The 16653-nt window shown below is 41.4% G+C and overlaps 1 pseudogene; it reads left to right on the top strand.

Moving 5' to 3' along the window:
* The first annotated feature begins 4222 nt into the window (after window positions 1-4222).
* Window positions 4223-9583, top strand: LOC111224560 (annotated as a pseudogene).
* Window positions 9584-16653: the final 7070 nt, after the last annotated feature.

The raw sequence follows: 16653 nt of genomic DNA, 5'->3' as shown, positions 1-16653 counted from the left end.
CGATTGTCCTGCACTGCAAGGAACAAAAGTCCTGACTTGAAAGGCTTGTTTAGGCTGCAGGTATTGTGCAGCAACCAGACGGCGATGAAAACCCAGGGCCGAGACAGACGGAGACGAACAGCGGCGTGTCGACAGTCAACATCAACAACGACACGAGGACCACTCAGAGCATCTTCACTCGAGGCTGTCGTTCCCCCTCATCTTTAGACGCTCGCCTCTTGCGCTCTTTGTTGTCACAGAGTATGTGCAATAAACACACAGTCCCTGTTCTGGCGCCAAGGCGTATAATAGAATGTGTAGGTGCGCTGGATTTCAGATGGTTTGCTTTCTTGGCTCGGCCTCTGAGGTTGCATCTGCTGAAATAAAATCCAGATTGTGTAAAAATAAAAAGGAAAGGCACTCATGCCCAATCAGTAGATTAGAGAGCAACAATTAATTATTCAAACAGAGACTGCAGATATCAAACTTAATGTTTATTCTGACAGTGTAACACTGATAAGAACCCACTTTTTCTTATCAACACTACGCTGTTGGAATAAACAATGAACTGTGCTATCTGGGAGCAGTTGTTGTCCACTTTTCTTTTTTTTTTTGTTGAAAGAAAAAAAAACACTAAATTTTGTAATCCCAATATTCCCTGTCGTCAAAAGCGTCAGCATCTTGCAGCTCAAGTCACAAAACACAACCATAAACGGTAGCACGAGATGAGCGGTGCTCCCATTTCATTTCAGAAGGCGATAAAAAATGTTGAAGAGACACGTGGGAGCCATAACTCTCTCGTTTATCTGGATACTCTGAGAACAATTCAATGTCTCTGTGTGGAAAAAGTTGTCAGCAGTGCTGCGTTCATGTGCTCCATTTTAATGCTCCAAAAATAAAAATGACATGGTAGTAACAAAAAAAGAAAAAGAAAAAAGGAAAAGCGAGGAGCAGGGGAGGAGGACTTTTACGATGCAACACAAGAAAACACAAGAAAACACGGCGGCTCTGTCTGCTTGATTAGGAGACATAAAAGATAATCTTGTTAATCTATTGACATTTAAAGGTTTGATTAATCTACAAGGTGCTGGATGATTTTAATTTATGGAATTTCCTTGTACTGCTGCCATATGTTTGATTAAATATTTGCTCGTATAGCAGATGGACACCCAAGGTATAATGCCATTCTCTCTTTTTTTTTTTTTTTTGCAGCCTGTGGAACATAAAACACATTTACATGGATGAGGAAGCTGCAGGCACGCCTCATTGGACAAGATGTAATTCTTGCCTTGCATGTGATTCACATGAGTAACACATAAGGCGAAGGCAGATGGCATCTGAAGGGCGAAAACAAAAGCCAAGAAAAACCCTCTCTCGTCTTCTGTGTTTGCCTGCAGGTGCAGAGATTCAACTACTGTAAAACAAGAAAAATGGTGCTGACCCCTGAGTGTGTGAGGTTAGAAACACACAGTCAACATAGATGCACTATAAAAAAAAAACAAAAAAAATTCTTCCCTCCCGTTATGACCATGAGGGGGCAGTGTTACGACACTCACGCATCCTGAGTGATCCACATGTAGCCCAACTACTCCACGATCCTGCAGTGATTCCTCCTGCTCCCCCAACTCTTTTGGTGATGCTGCATGAATTCAAAAATAATTGAATTCTATTCAGATAAGGTCTAGCAATATGAATGCAGCCACTTAACACAGATCAAAGGGTTGTTTGGGTTCAAACCAGGTGGGGACCCTCAAGACATCCTTTAGTTTAATTGCTTTGGTGCTGTAAATCACTGGAATGCCTCAAATATGCAAATTGATAGGAGACAGACCACTGTACATCTGAACTTGCATGAGGCTTTGCTTAATAGTCAAATTGCTATCTCACAAAAAGTCTGCAGCTGCAGTTTTATCTGCTCACAATGCTGTGAGTCGGAATAATAGGTAAACACCTGACCTGATTGTGCAAATATAGGAAATGCTGAGATTTGTATTGCTCAGGTTTTGTACTTCTTTCCAACCGGGACACTATGACTCATTGTTTTGAGGAATATCTTAAAGTTAAAGCCATGTTATAATATACTGATTATTGTCTCTGACAGATTGCAGGACCTGGAGCCTGCTACACAGCCTCTATGTAATCTATGTAAAACACTTCCCTCCTGGAGGAAAGCCTTCAGCTATGAACTCGTATGCTCAATACTCTTTCTATACCGCTGTCTGTGTTGAACCAAGCCAAGGCATTTAAGAGGTTAGGCCTTAGAGTTTTTAATTATTTTTAATCCCCAACCAAAGCTCTGCTGAAAAGCTGTCTGCGTTCGTCACGTCTTTCATCATGAATGAGCTTCTTCTTGCTTCCACAAGGTTGCAAAGAGGTAAACATGAAACAAAAATACCAAGGCAAGACAATAAAAAAAAAATCATGCAAATGAATGAAGGACAGGGAGCAAGAGAAAAAGGTGGGCAGTATCATGAGGAAAATGATGACTTCTTTGTCCTTCAGAAAGTCGGACCGGGAGAGAAAACTGAGAAAAAAGTTTGCCAAAAGTTGGAAAATGAACCAAACCAACTCCATCCATTGATTGACCATAGTTAGTGGCAGCATGGCAGCCGTCGCAGCGAGCAAGGCCAATGTGAGAATAGACTGTCTAGCACATCTCTTCCTAGCTGGCAGGAGGCACATCACGCATCAAAACAACTCAACAAAATACACAGTGTGTGAGTGCTCAACCACAATGCCTAATCACCATACCTCAAGCAGAATAATTACCTCAACTGTCCATCACACCTCTGCAAACAATTTCATCAAGGCTCATCTGAATAAAAGCGCAGTCACAGCGGCCCAGCACTGAGTCTTTAAATGGGGCTGGCATGTCTCGGACAGCCTGCATTATCGTGGTTGGCCCTGGTGGGTGCCGGGTGTCTCCAAACCCAGAGAAGTAGCTACTTGTCTGCCTGATATGAACACTACAGCCTGGAGAGGAGACAGCTACAGCAGCATCCTGGTCTGAATAGGCCACCTGTCTCATTACTGTGGCATCTAGTATTTATTACTACACAATATCGTAATCAGTCATCAGAGTAAATAAAGCTCTGTTACTTGTGAAATTAATAGGATGTGTTTGTAAAGTTCATTTAGCCAATTTCCTTCTTTGCTTTCCTGCTTGTGCTTTTTGACCAATTAATTTATAATGACCTGATTCTCACAGTCGACATGTCAGATACTGAAACATTGTGTAAGAGTGTGCTGCAAAACAAGATAAATAACGATATTATCAGTGGAAAATTCTGGTCACAGTCGACAACAAGAAGTATAAATATTTATATAAAATACTCATCTCTCCTCAGAGAAACATGTGGACCCTGTCTTCAATGCATTATATTTAATAAATGTGAGGAAATGCATTTTTGCAGCGCCATCTTTTGACAAGGTCTCTCCACTCAAGGTCCCCTTACTTGCCTGTGGTGTTTTCAACCCAATCACATGGTCTTTAAAAGGAGATGAAGTTTGCCCAAAATCGTTGATATTCAAACTTGACAGTTCAGTCCTGAGCTTGGAGGCAGCTGCTGAGGAGAAAACAAATCTCTCCTAAACCAGGTTGGGGATTGCCAGCTGAGCAAAACAGGCAACTGGAACTAGACCCTGAACTGAAAAAGAAAACACTGGCATTGTGAAACACTTTTGTACGAAGATAAATAAAATTAAACAAAACAAAGGCATTTAAAAAATATTTCATTAGTTTTACATTCTGACGTGTTTTGTCTTCATGTTTGTATTTTTTCAGTGTCGCTTGTTTTCATTTTCAACCAAAGGTCTTATTGGCTTGATATGTTTCCGGTTCGGCTGTTATAAAGCAGGCGATTGGCTTATTGGGGATAGGGGCGGGGCCTGCGTCATACAACCGCCATTGTCTCCTCCCTTTTAACTTCTCTGGTGTTTCCGCTCATGAGAGCTCGGGGTGGGAGGCGGCTGCAGGTGCGACGTGGTCAACAAATTCCTGAACAGTTCATTTAATTTTGAAAAGTTGGTCTCTTGTTGGCGGACATTTTGCCGTCTTTGCCAAGGTACCACAGGAGGTAATTCCTTAGTTCACCACAATCGTCAATATGGACGCGCCGGCAGTGAGTACAGTTATATTAGTATGTCACATTAGCATCTGTAGTGCAGGTAAACTTCTAAACGCGGGACTTTTACTTGAAAGTGAATATTTTTACATTGTTGTATTGGTATTTAATGACGATTCATGAACCACTCCAGCAAAGTGGCTCCAGAAAAGGCAAAAATAAACGTTAGTATGTTACAAATTAAATATCAGTATAAGGAAAAATTCTAAGCCAACCTTTATAGTCATTACTGTAAAGGCAATCTATATATATAATATATTTTTCATGCATCTAACTGTAGTAATATCAGTCAAGTTAGGGTCAATATCTGTGTCTAAGTTTATTTATTTTAATTTAGAACATGTCAGTTTTTGAACTGTGTTTTGAGGAAGATGAATGTTTTGATGATGTTCCATCACAGATGAGGTAATGAGATAATTCATAATTAATACCAAAAACCTTGGTTAAGTCTAGTTTCATATCCAAATACTAACCACATACAACCCAGTTGTTAGTATAATCTCCTTAAGTAGACACGATTAGGAATAAATGTGCTAAAACAGGGCTACAAACGTTGATTTTATTCAGATCATCTGTCCTGTTAGCTGCAGATTTGCTGTCACTGACGTTTTATTGTTGTTTTCCTGTCAGTTGCTGAATCTTAAGCGGGTGCAGGCGCTTGAAACCTGGCTGAAAACGACAAATATAAAACTGACTCAAGTAAACGCCCAGAGGAAGTATGGAGGTCCACCTGAGGGTGAGAGAGACTGCTGCTGCTCTAACACGTTGTCTTATTATGTATAATAATTAATTATTGAGTCTTTCAATGGCAGGAAATAGTCACAGTTTTGTTCAAACAACAGTCCAAACTCCTAAAAAGAAATTTATAGCACACAGATTAGAGAGAAGCTGCAAATGCTCATTGTAGTAACAGAACAGAAGTGACCCAAAACATTTGTAGTGTCATTTAAAAAAAAGAAAAACTTTTCTTCTACAATATGCAATGCATTTTATCAAGATATATCCTGTGAAGATGTTGTTGCTGCAGTTGACATTGAAATGAAAATCTTGATGATAAAAAAAGCATACACCTAAATAATAGGAAACTAATTCTAGGGTAGTTGTTCTCCTTTTTGGTGCTGTGTCATACAGTACATGACATTTGCCTTTTGTACTTGTCAAAATAAAAGTCATAAAAATATCACTGCTTCTAGTCTCTCAGAATTCATAGTTATGCATCTTATGCATCATCTAAAAGGAAGTCAGCCATCATTTTTTTAAACACCTGTGCTTTTCGTGCTGTATCATGTCAAGATGTTGTGAAAAAAGCCTTAAATACTGACAGTTGTCCGTCATTTGCTCCTTATATTCACTCATATCAGACTTAAGCCATTATTTAATTTCTCTGTGAAAAGACTCAACTATGAACAGTGACATCTGCAAAGCAAACAAATGTGTTTGTTGCAACAATTGAGTTTCAATCTGCAAAACTCTTAATGGAAAGAGACAAACTGACTCAGTAAGTTCTTACCTTTAAAAATCAAATGCCGTGTCCTTGAATACAAAATGTAAAACATTAAATCACACGGTCAGTCCTCAGAATGCACCCACCTCATATTAACAAGTTCCGATGGTTATTACTAAGTCAGTGTACGCATCATGTTTGCCCAGGTGAGAAGCAACACAAATGTTAATCACTTCACCATCACTGCATTATATTTCACATGAATGGCAGTAGAGAAAAAAAGTAAAAAATAAACTCAACCTCTTTTCATTCGATTCCTCTCAGCATCACAGTGTTCCTGCAGCTCACTGAACATTAGATGAGTAAACTTACACAATATGTAACGTCATCATTTTGTCTTGTATGAGTGCAGATTGGCTGTGAAGTCAGACTCTGTATATTATTGACAGTAGTAAAGAATATTCAAAAGACAAAATTAAAGTTTACAAAAGGCATTTTTCGTCTACATGATTTAAAATCCTGACTTCTGCACACTCTTCTCTCAACAATGTTTATTATTGAGAATTTGTTAGTTCAGCTGCATTGATATTAAATCATTTTAAAATGCAACAATGGTTACAATTCAGAGATGAAAATATACAATCTGATGCTCTGATAAACATACTGCATGATGTATTACTCATTACAGATGTTTTCATTTTGTGTGCTGTGCCAGGTTTTGATTTCAGCTTCTTCAGTAGTGAAACTGTGGAAATGGAACCGAAGTAAATGTAAAATATCTAATGTTTAATGTTTCACTTGACCTGATGAGACTATTTGATAGATAAAGCAAATGATCAGCCAACGTCACCGACTCCCACTTCCTGTCCACTCTGCTCTCAGGGTGGGACGGCCCCACCCCGGGAGCCCACTGTGAGGTCTTCATCAGCCAGATCCCCCGGGACACCTACGAGGACCTGCTGATCCCCCTGTTCAGCTCTGTGGGGCCACTGTGGGAGTTTAGGCTCATGATGAACTTCAGCGGGCAGAACCGCGGCTTCGCATACGCCAAATACAGCTCGTCAGGTGTAGCTGCTAACGCAGTCCGCCTGCTGCATGGCCACGAGCTGGCGCCCGGCATCCGCCTCAGTGTCTGCCACAGTACAGAGAAGAGACACCTCTGTATCGAAGGCCTGCCGTCCACCATTAGGCAGGGACACCTACTGCAGGTACAGTGGCACTAACTTACTGCATGACTTAGCAGCCAGTTTATTAGGTACACCTAGAGCTTCGACAGCAGTCCTGAAATAAATCCCCCCTTCATGAAGGTTTATAATGTTCTGGCTGGGGTTAGTTTCACAGAGACTTAGACTATGGCTTACATCGAACAGTCAGACTCCAGACAGATGTATAAAATCATCTGTTGCACAATTATTTATTTTAGTTATTTGTTTATTTGATAGGGACAATAAATGTTAATGAGCATCATTAGAAAATATACAATGTAAACATGGCGACATAGAAAACACCACTTAAATGCTAATGCACATCCGTGGTCCCTAGGTAAATAATTTCAAAATAAAACAGGAAATCATAAATACAAAGTCCAAACAGTCATTTTACGGGCATATTATGACATTATATTGTTGAGTTATTAACTTGTAATAATAATAATAATAATAATGATGATGATAACAATAATAATAATAATGATGTAGAATTTGAAAGAGCAAAAAAGTCTGGAAAAAATACAGTTTTTCTTCCTGTAAATGTCCACTAGGAGCATGATGGGAAATAATCTCAAAGGAATCTAGTCATAGTCTTATAAATAGTGACCCTGAAACTCAATGACTTATGACACATTGTCTTTAGATGTGAGAAGGTGTCAGACTTTAAAAAAAACCTCTTCCCCCTCTCATTACCCGCTCCACAATATCATTAGCACACCACAAATTATGAGCCACGGCTTTCTTCTTGTGTCATTTGGTGCCACTGGTCAGCAGGTGTCACTGATTGCCACCATGGAAACGCTTGTCAGCAGGTGTCACTGATTGTTGCCATGGACACATGGCTCTCATGCTGCGTTCACATCATATCACTTAAACCGTAATTACGAGCAGCTGAGTGGGAAAAAAAGCTTTGACGTCCGGCTCCAACTTGTAATTCAGAGTCAGAGATATTGGCATTTTCTGACAGCAGCCATATCTCCCACTGGGTGAAAACAAGTGGAGACATATAAACAAACTGTTGGCTGAATCAAAATAAAACCCATTATTAACACAAGTACAATGCACTCAGCTCATTTTAGAGGAGCTGTTTGTTTGTTTGTTTGTTTGTTTGATTGTTTGTATCTGGTTTCACTTAGTAACAAACAGCTGCAAATATGAATCACAACAAAAGAGGAAATTAATTTGTTTGTGTGCTGTGACGAGAAGGTTAGCTCGGGATAACCACCTTGGAATAATCTGTAAATATTTCCAATAACAGGAGCTTTCTCTATTCTTCCCATTATCCCAACACCCCATGAATGCACCATTAGTTTAGTTACTTTGAGGATAGCACAGCTAACTTTTTAGACTTTTTATTTTTTTTCATTAATCTCATCTAAGAACAAAATTAAAACTGGACAGTCTCCAGACTTCTAAAACAAATCAAAACCTTTTATGAGTTTAGGTTTAAGTTAAAGGACGACTGAATTGTTAGCATGTGAAAAAAAACCCAACATGTTGGTGTTACGCCCCAGCCTCGGGTCGGACTCCCAAGGCACCACTAAAATAACGAAAGGTTTATTTAACATGCATATGAAAAACGACCAGGACGCCAGCAGTCCCCATGCTAAAAGCCTCTGCCTTCTGACGCTGGCATCAGAGCTTTTAACCCTTCCTTCCCGGGCCAGGTGCATCTCATGGAGTAGTCAGGAACAGCGTGAGCGGAGCTACAGGGGAGACAGGACAGGGAAAGGACAAAAAGTACCACGAACACATGCAGCTGTAACAGTTGGTTTCTCCAGTGCCCGCCCACACTCTCCTCTAATGTCGTTGTGTTGTTATCTATAATCTCTAAACAACATGTACACTGCTCTGCCCTCTCTGTCCTGCATGTCTGCACCAGCTTGTCACCCACTCCACTGGCCTCCTCTTATGACATTTAACCTGCCAAGGTCAACGGCTCATGGGCAGTGCTGTTAAAGGCCACTTAAGGCTTGGTGGATAAATTATGTGTAAAACCTCTTTTCTTTGTAACTGATCTTTGTTTGCAGGTGCTGCGTGTGCTGGCGGAGGGGGTGGAGAGAGTGTTTCTGAAGACCGGGCCTGGTATAGAGGGCGTGTCAGCTGTGGTAGGCTTCTCATCCCACCACGCTGCTTCCATGGCCAAGAGGATCCTGATGGAGGGTAGGTGAGCTCCTGTTGATGCTGATGGACTTATACATGGGATCAGTTGATTCCTGCAAATGTGGTCCCAACCGCTTATATAATGAGGAGTTCATTTTGCTTTCATTTAATAAAGCATACAGGACACTTTCAGAGGTGTGAGTTGTGGAGTCTCACACTTTGCCTTTTTCCATGTGTGGCACAGAAAGGAGACATTGCCATTCTTAATTCCTGTTGTACTTCCCCTTCTTGTTATGTCCAGCACTGAAGGAGCAGTTTGCTGTGACCGTCTCGATCAAGTGGGAGTCGACAGGGAAGCCGAGCTCGGGGAAGCCGAGCTCGGGCAAGCCACCACCTCCACGGAAACCTTCAAAGAAGCTCCTGGCGTCCCCCCTGAAGCAGCCACGCCACATCCTGATTCCTCCACAGCCCTCAGTCCTGCCTGCTCCTCCAACCAACCGTCCATTCATCCCCCCGGGTTTCTGCAGAGCAGTGGGAGGGCCCACTGCCCCCTACAGCCTCACCCTCCCTGCTAATCCACCTTCTCCCGTCCCTCCTCCCAGGGGCATCCAGTGTCTGCAGCATCCTCAGTGATGCTCCTGCCCATGTCATGTGAGGTGACAGGGGTCAGCCTCCTTCTACTATCACTGGATCACTGTGATACTGAAGAAAACTTTAAAAACTGATGATTATGAATGGCGTCCTCCAGTTAAGCAGGCTTCAGGAGGTTTATTCTGCATGCATATCACAGATTATGGAAGTTAAAATGTTAATATGCACGTTATGTTTTATATTTGGATAAAATATTCTGCTGTTCCTGTTCTAAATGGATATGTTGTATGAACACAGCATCATTAAGTGGGTGATGATATTTTCTGTACAGTGTTATTGTTATTCCACCGTTTTATTCTACTGTGCAGTTTTCTTGAGAGTTTATTCAGAGATTTGGAGGACTCTGAAATCAAAGAGTAAAAGCATTCATTTTCCACAGTATTTGTTTTCCATGAATCACCCTTCAGTATTCAGTTTTCAATGTATGGCATTTGAAAACCACAGTGCACTGAAAGAACTCCTTTATTTGCTGATGCTGGTAGCAGTTAGAGATAGCAGGACTGGGAGCATCGTGATGAATAGAAGCTGCCATCATTCTTCTCGGTGTTAAAAAATGCTTGTGGAGGAAAAATAGGACACTGTGGTGGTATTGGGGACACGCTTTACTCTAAACAAAGCCAGATTCTCTCCAGACCCAGAGGGTTTAGGTCGGAGTCAGATTGCACCAGACTAAGATTTGAATCAGAAGCATTAGGTTTGTTACTGTTAGTTTCAATACACAGACATCTTCTGCTGTGATGATTGATTTGGAAACGATAATTTCACTGAACTTCTCCAATGCTTCACTTCACTTCCTCCGTGGGTCGACCCACACTCTGATATCTGTCTCCTTCATTTTCCAGCATGTCCTGATTTACATCTTCCTGTTTCCTGCAAATCAACATGAAAAACGATCATTTAACACGGTTGAATTTGACTCCTGCCGACACAGTGGAGTTGTACAGCCAGTGTAGTCGACCTTAACATCACAAACGCCCACCTGTGGTCCTCGGAGACCTTCTCCTTGTTGTTATAAAATTTGGTTCTTACAGAAGTCCTTGTTGTGATCGCAGGCCGACTTCAGCAGGAGGTGGAGGCTGTCGTTTGGAGCCTGAGGTCAAGATTAAAATCGTGCTCCCTGGAGCTCACCTGATGCTCATGACACACAACACTCAGTCGGGTACTCCTAAACATGAGATAAAACTAATTAGGAAGCTAAGCAGTACTAATTGCTTGACTTGACCAAAATTTACCACTTATTAAATGCCTGTTGATGTGAATTTCAAAAGCCTTCAGGCCTTCATAGCTTTTTAAGTGATTTTGTTCTCTAGTGTAGGTTTAGTAAAAGTTTAGACTGTTTGGAGATAATGATGATGTTTTATTGATGATCAGCCTTGTTTTGCTCAAGGGTACTCCAGAAAGGTAGATCCTTGAGAGCCTCTGGGTTAGAAACCCAGCTGCCAGTAACTTCGGCCTCATAACTAGAATTATGATGGATATGTATACCTCATTTCCTGTGTAATCACTGCGCTGCTCATACTTTAGCGTGCGTCGGCGGGATCCTGCATGTTAATGGAGGGCGCTTATGGAGTCGTGATGAGAGGCGAACACATGGGCAGAGCGGTAACATCTGTCACGGTGATCATGACCAATGCATGAATTGGATTTCACGATTTCCAGTTACCATCATCAGCTGCTCATGAGTAATGAGGGTGTGTTTGCCGGGCCCCATCATCAGTGCCTCCATATTAACACACCCCAGAGAGGGAGTTGTCACGACTCGAGCCAGAGGCGCAGAATTGTGTGGATTCAGCAAGAGAAACGAAAAAGCTCTGACTCTTATAAATGATATGATATATGTTCATGTTTGTGTTGTTTTGTTCCAGGGAACTTCAAGAAGTTGGACGAAGGATGGTGTAGCCTATCTGGTGTAGACATCAATATAATACTGGTGTGGTTATATTTCTTTGGTGGTATCTGTACCTTTTCACTTGGGTACAAGTGAGTACAATTTTGATATTGCATTTTAAGTGAAGAAATATGTTGGGAGCCATACTGTACATAGTGTTCCTTTTATCCTGATTCAGTTTCATGACATATGGTGGGCTAAAAATACTTCAGACTGATTAAAACTTGACATCTTGTCAGTCAGAGACTTTGAAAGTTTTGATGGAAAAATTCCTTGCCTCACTTTTGATATTTTATTCAGACAGATCCTCTGTATCCTCAAAGGGACATGGAGGAAAATATAACTGGTTAATATACTGTACAAACAGGTAACTTGGCGACCTGGGAAACTGCTTGGAGTGATTTTATACAGTATGTAAAATGCTTTCCATCAGCAGCAATGTCTGGTGTGCATGAGTTTTTAATTCTAAATCTATCATAATCTATCATTCATATCAGACAAGTTAATCAGTTTACTAGAGGGGTGTGTGCTTTTTTTTTTCTTTTTTTTTTTTTTAACATGCAGCAAATTTCAAAGTCAGTGTAAGTGGATGCAAAAAGACAGAAACTTCCCCAAAGTGATGCAAAGTGAGCCGCAGATGTGGGAAAAAAAATTTCACACTAATCCTGAAGAAGTATAAATCTGCTTCATGATAGTACAGAGATTAAGAGAGTAAGAAAGAAGAGGGACTGGATGTAAATAAGAGAAAGAACTGAGGTTTCTGGTGAGTTCTGAGCTCAGTTGTAGTCTGAGCTTTTAAGCTATTCAAACAAACAAATATAGACTGCAAAAACAGTTGTATTTTCCTCCATGTCCTCTCCAGGGGCCCCAGAAAAGCTCTGTACGCATGCCATGAAAAATAAAACCTGCACTTTATTTTTTGTAACGTACAAGACTTGAGACTCTGCATCTGCATCATTCTCTATCTGACACCTGTGCCTCTTGTGGCAGCTTTCGCAGCCTCAGGGGACAAAAAACTTCCCTGCACCTGGTTCACAGAACAAAGCTGCTGCCCTGTGAGACATCATGAATGAAAGATGGAGAGCAAAGGACCCAGACTGAACCCTGGCAAATGAGGTCAGCTCCAGGTCTGTGGGGAGGTGGTGGTGGGGGTTGATGTTGTGTATTTTTATTTGTGTGAGCTGGTGGACTGAGGTGGGAGGTGAGTTCGGGGCGGTGGGTTGAGGTGTTCGCTCTTGGCCCCCTGAAATGGAGAGCTGTGCAACACATCAAAGCATCCGCAGCCCCGACCGCAGACAGCTAATGGCAGGACCAGACTGTGGCTGTCTGCCGGTGATGCAGTACTTCAGTGGGATCAGGTGGAAGCTCGGCTTTATCTGGCTTAGAGGACACTAAATAGGCATGATAAAGAAGAGGAAGAACAATAAAATGCATCCGTGTCATTCTGGTGATTTATGGGAGGAGATAAGAAGAAACAAAAAGACGACCATTATAGCAATATATGAGTGGTCATTTAATAACTTTCTCTATCAGGATACCTTCGGCCAGAGGTTCTCAACTTATAGACTTCTGGATTAGTTGCACTACAGAGACATGTTGAAATGTCTACCAACAAAGTGTGTGATTTATGGCCCAAGGTATCCTCCTCAAAAGAGGGTCCCACTCGCACAAAGGTTGCACTGCCTTACAGTGTATTATAGTGCTCCTACCACTGACAAGTTAACACAAGAATGTGTGTTAAACCTGTCCTCTATTTTTAATGAGTGATTGTTGACAGCTTATTGCTGTGTTTATGTCATATCAGGCAGTTGAGTGGAGGGAGAAAAAAAACAGTTTGTGGCAACCTCAAAGCAGTGGGAGATCTGATATCTTCAACTTGGCCTAATAACCAACATAAGTCACAACAAAATGGCAGTTAAACTAATGGAGCTACACACAGTTTGAAATGAACCATTAGCAATTCATTCTAAATGTGTAACACAATGTAAAATAGCTAATTTGAGCTAATTTAATACCCGTTTCTAATGTCAATGCAAAATTAGCTAAAGGGCTAAACATCTTGGGATGTGTGAATGCTCCCAGAGCAATGTGACACCTCCTCCCCTTCTTCTCGCTGTGCTGGTACACAGTAGCATACAGTATGTAAACATGTAACATAACCCATTGTTACATCTGTTAGCTTAACCATTAGCAAGTAGCAGCTGTAGCAGCTTTAAAGGAGCTATTTGTAAGCTTAACGTTGAGAACTCAGCATCAAATTTCATTATTCCTGACAGCAAATATTAACTCTTGTTTTATTTCTTTCTATCTCCTCTTCTGCTGAAGTTAGCATGCTAACCAGCTAACTCCGATGCTTGTGTATGATAAACGCAATGATGGTGGAAGCCTGGTAAGTTAACAGCTGTTAATGCTAACGCTGGCTATGTGGCATTAGCAAAACTTACAAATAGCCTCCTTGACATAGCGGTTTAACTGTTGACTGGAACTGTTATAGGCATGTTGTTATGAATGTACTGGATTTTCTGTGGCCATGTGCAGTGATAATAATAATACTGATGGTAATCCTACAATTATGAATGAAACTTTGTTAACTTAGTCAGAAAGAAGGAATGCGAGTGTACATGTGATATGTATGGACATACTGCTGAGAGTTGTTGTCAGATCAGAATGAATGATACAAATATCCATCACATACCCTCACTCGAAATCCAATTTCACACGGCGACCTTGTCAATATTATTGATAAGAAGGCATGTTTCATTAAAAACATATCCAAACAGAATGTCAGTTAATGAATGCCCCCACCAAGGCCAAACAATCCTACAAGTCTGTCAGATCCAGATTTTACATAAAGATCCATACATTATTCCCTGAGAAATTGACGAAAGTGTCAAAAAAAAAGGGAAAAAAGTGAAAAAGTTCCTGGATCTTCCACTTTAACCGGATCGGTACCAAAATTGACGGATGAGTTCGTCACTTGCCCCTGCGACATACCTCCACCAAGTTCAATGCAAATCGGTTCGGTAGCTACTTTTTGCGTAATCCTGCTGACAAACAAATAAACCAACAGAAACAGGTGAACACCTAACCTCCAAGGTGGATTCGTGGCAACCTATCAATGTTTATTTTGTCAATATAACGTAAACAACAAGAGGGGTGTGGAAAAAAAAAAAATTTTTCAAACACATTTCATCTCAGCTTGTGACTGGATGTGGGCTTCATCTTTTCAGCCATTGCTCGATGTTCAAACTCCCTGTATCCGATTTCAAAAAAACATATGAGCACATTGTGTGTGCGTCTTTCTGACTGCTTTACAGTCACAAAGGCAACGAAATCCAAATCTCTCCCTTGTTAAAATCTCACACTTCTTTCTCCCCCCAATCCTCTCAAAGCTGTCTTCCGCCGAGCAAAGTGCCTTGTTAGATCAGATCTGTTGCCGGCTCTCCTGCAATATCCCCTCCTCACAAAGTCTGGATTATACAATTAAACTCTACATTTTTGCATTTCAAAGCTTAAGCTCTTCATCAAAGCGCAAACATCATACACAGTCAGTTTCATGAAAATAAGTGGAAGTACTTAAAACACGCCTGCACACTACACAACATGTGCACATATGAAGGAACATATCACCCTAATCAGAAATGCAAACAACTGGTTATTAGTTTGTCACAGTTTTGTGTCCATAAGGCTGTGTCCCTTGTTTCGCTCTGTTTTTTCTTTTTCAGGTTGTTTACCGTTAATGTGATTCATCCCTCTCCTCTGCTGTCTCATTCATTCGTCTCATTAGCTGCACCACTGCAAACTCAACTCTCAAAGCTTCCTCCATCAAGGGCTTTTCCTCCGGAGTAGACTCGCTCCGGCTGCTTTGCTCGTTCCCTCACATCCTCAGGACCAGTCAGTGACAGCAAATAGCCCGGGATCTGCCTCGCTACTCAGCTACAGCTCTGCCATAAAAAAGCAGTGGCTCAGTTGTTATGTCCAAAAAGTTAAGTCTTGATTCCCTTTGCGGTGAATGCTTTTTCTCTTTTCTCTGGCTTGTTAAGGGAAAACTGGGATCACCGAATGGAGCAGTTACATGACCAAATGTCATGAACTAACAGTTACATCTTTACTGTAGACTCAGATTTTGTCAATGAATCAGTCCCTTAGTGAGGTAACATGACTGTTCTGGGCACAGTGTATTTGCTGGGACAAATTTGACTTGGTTTGTTTGAGGCAGCTGTGGCTCAGGACGGTATAGTAGGTTGTCCACTAACTAGGGGGTCAGTGGTTCAACCCCTGGGTCGCCTTGTCCGGATGTCGAAGTGTCTTTGGGTGAGATACTGAACCCCAAATTGCTAGTTGGTATCTGTGAGTGTGTGTATATGGGGTGTATGAACGAATGTGGCATGTACTGTAAAGTGCTTTGAGTGGTTGCTAAGACCAGAAAAGTGTTATTTAAGTGCAGTCCGTGCTTTCATTTTCGCTGCATTGGCTCTTTGCATCTAAAGGCAGAAGTACGCTTTGGACAGAGTCCTTGTTGGATCATTGAACAGCATCTGAAGCCCCTCTCCCCACACTTTCCCAATGTCAGAATTGGGGGGTGGGGAGGTGGGGGTGTCCAGCAACTTTATATAACTTTCTGAAACTGAGAAATGGACAAGCGCGCTGACTTCACACTGTGATTTGACAAGGTGTGCAGAGGTGAGAAGTGAGGCAAGATTACAACTTCTCCTTCAAGCTCTCTTTTCATTCCTTATTCATCTACTTCTGTCACTTTTTGTGAGTTCAATGCCATGAATGCCTGTCAGGAGAGACTGTCCTTGGTGCTGTCTATGAGTGCAGTTACTCATGTCTCACCTCTCTTTGACTGTAGATTTTCATTCTGCGTTTAAATGTGGCTTTTCAGAACAGATATAAACACTTTTGCCTTTGTTCAGACACCACTTTTCTGTGAACTAGTGCATTTTAAGTATACCGTCACCTTAAAGGAGCGCTGCTGCAGTTGTACTATAGCCACCGTTAGTGTCAACAGCTGTTTACTTATCAATCTAGAAGAAACATTGTGAATTCATCATCAAACATCACTCCTTTAATCTCCAAGAGCTATTTCCAGTGGTGGAAAGCAACACCAATGTTAACTCTAGTCTCTATCACGTCTTAGCAAACTAACCAGCTAGCCCCGTCTCGTCACTTTCCCGTAGACATGACTCATGACCATCCATCCATTAGCTATACTGCTTATCCTTGAGGGAGGCGGCCTGGGGGGTGGGGGTG

The sequence above is a fragment of the Seriola dumerili genome, unplaced genomic scaffold (genome assembly GCF_002260705.1).
Source record: "Seriola dumerili isolate Sdu_G_001 unplaced genomic scaffold, Sdu_1.0 BDQW01000138.1, whole genome shotgun sequence".
In the NCBI taxonomy this organism is placed as follows: domain Eukaryota; kingdom Metazoa; phylum Chordata; class Actinopteri; order Carangiformes; family Carangidae; genus Seriola; species Seriola dumerili.
The sequence above is the reverse complement of the archived record's forward strand: the minus strand, read 5'-3'. Positions and strand labels throughout refer to the sequence as shown.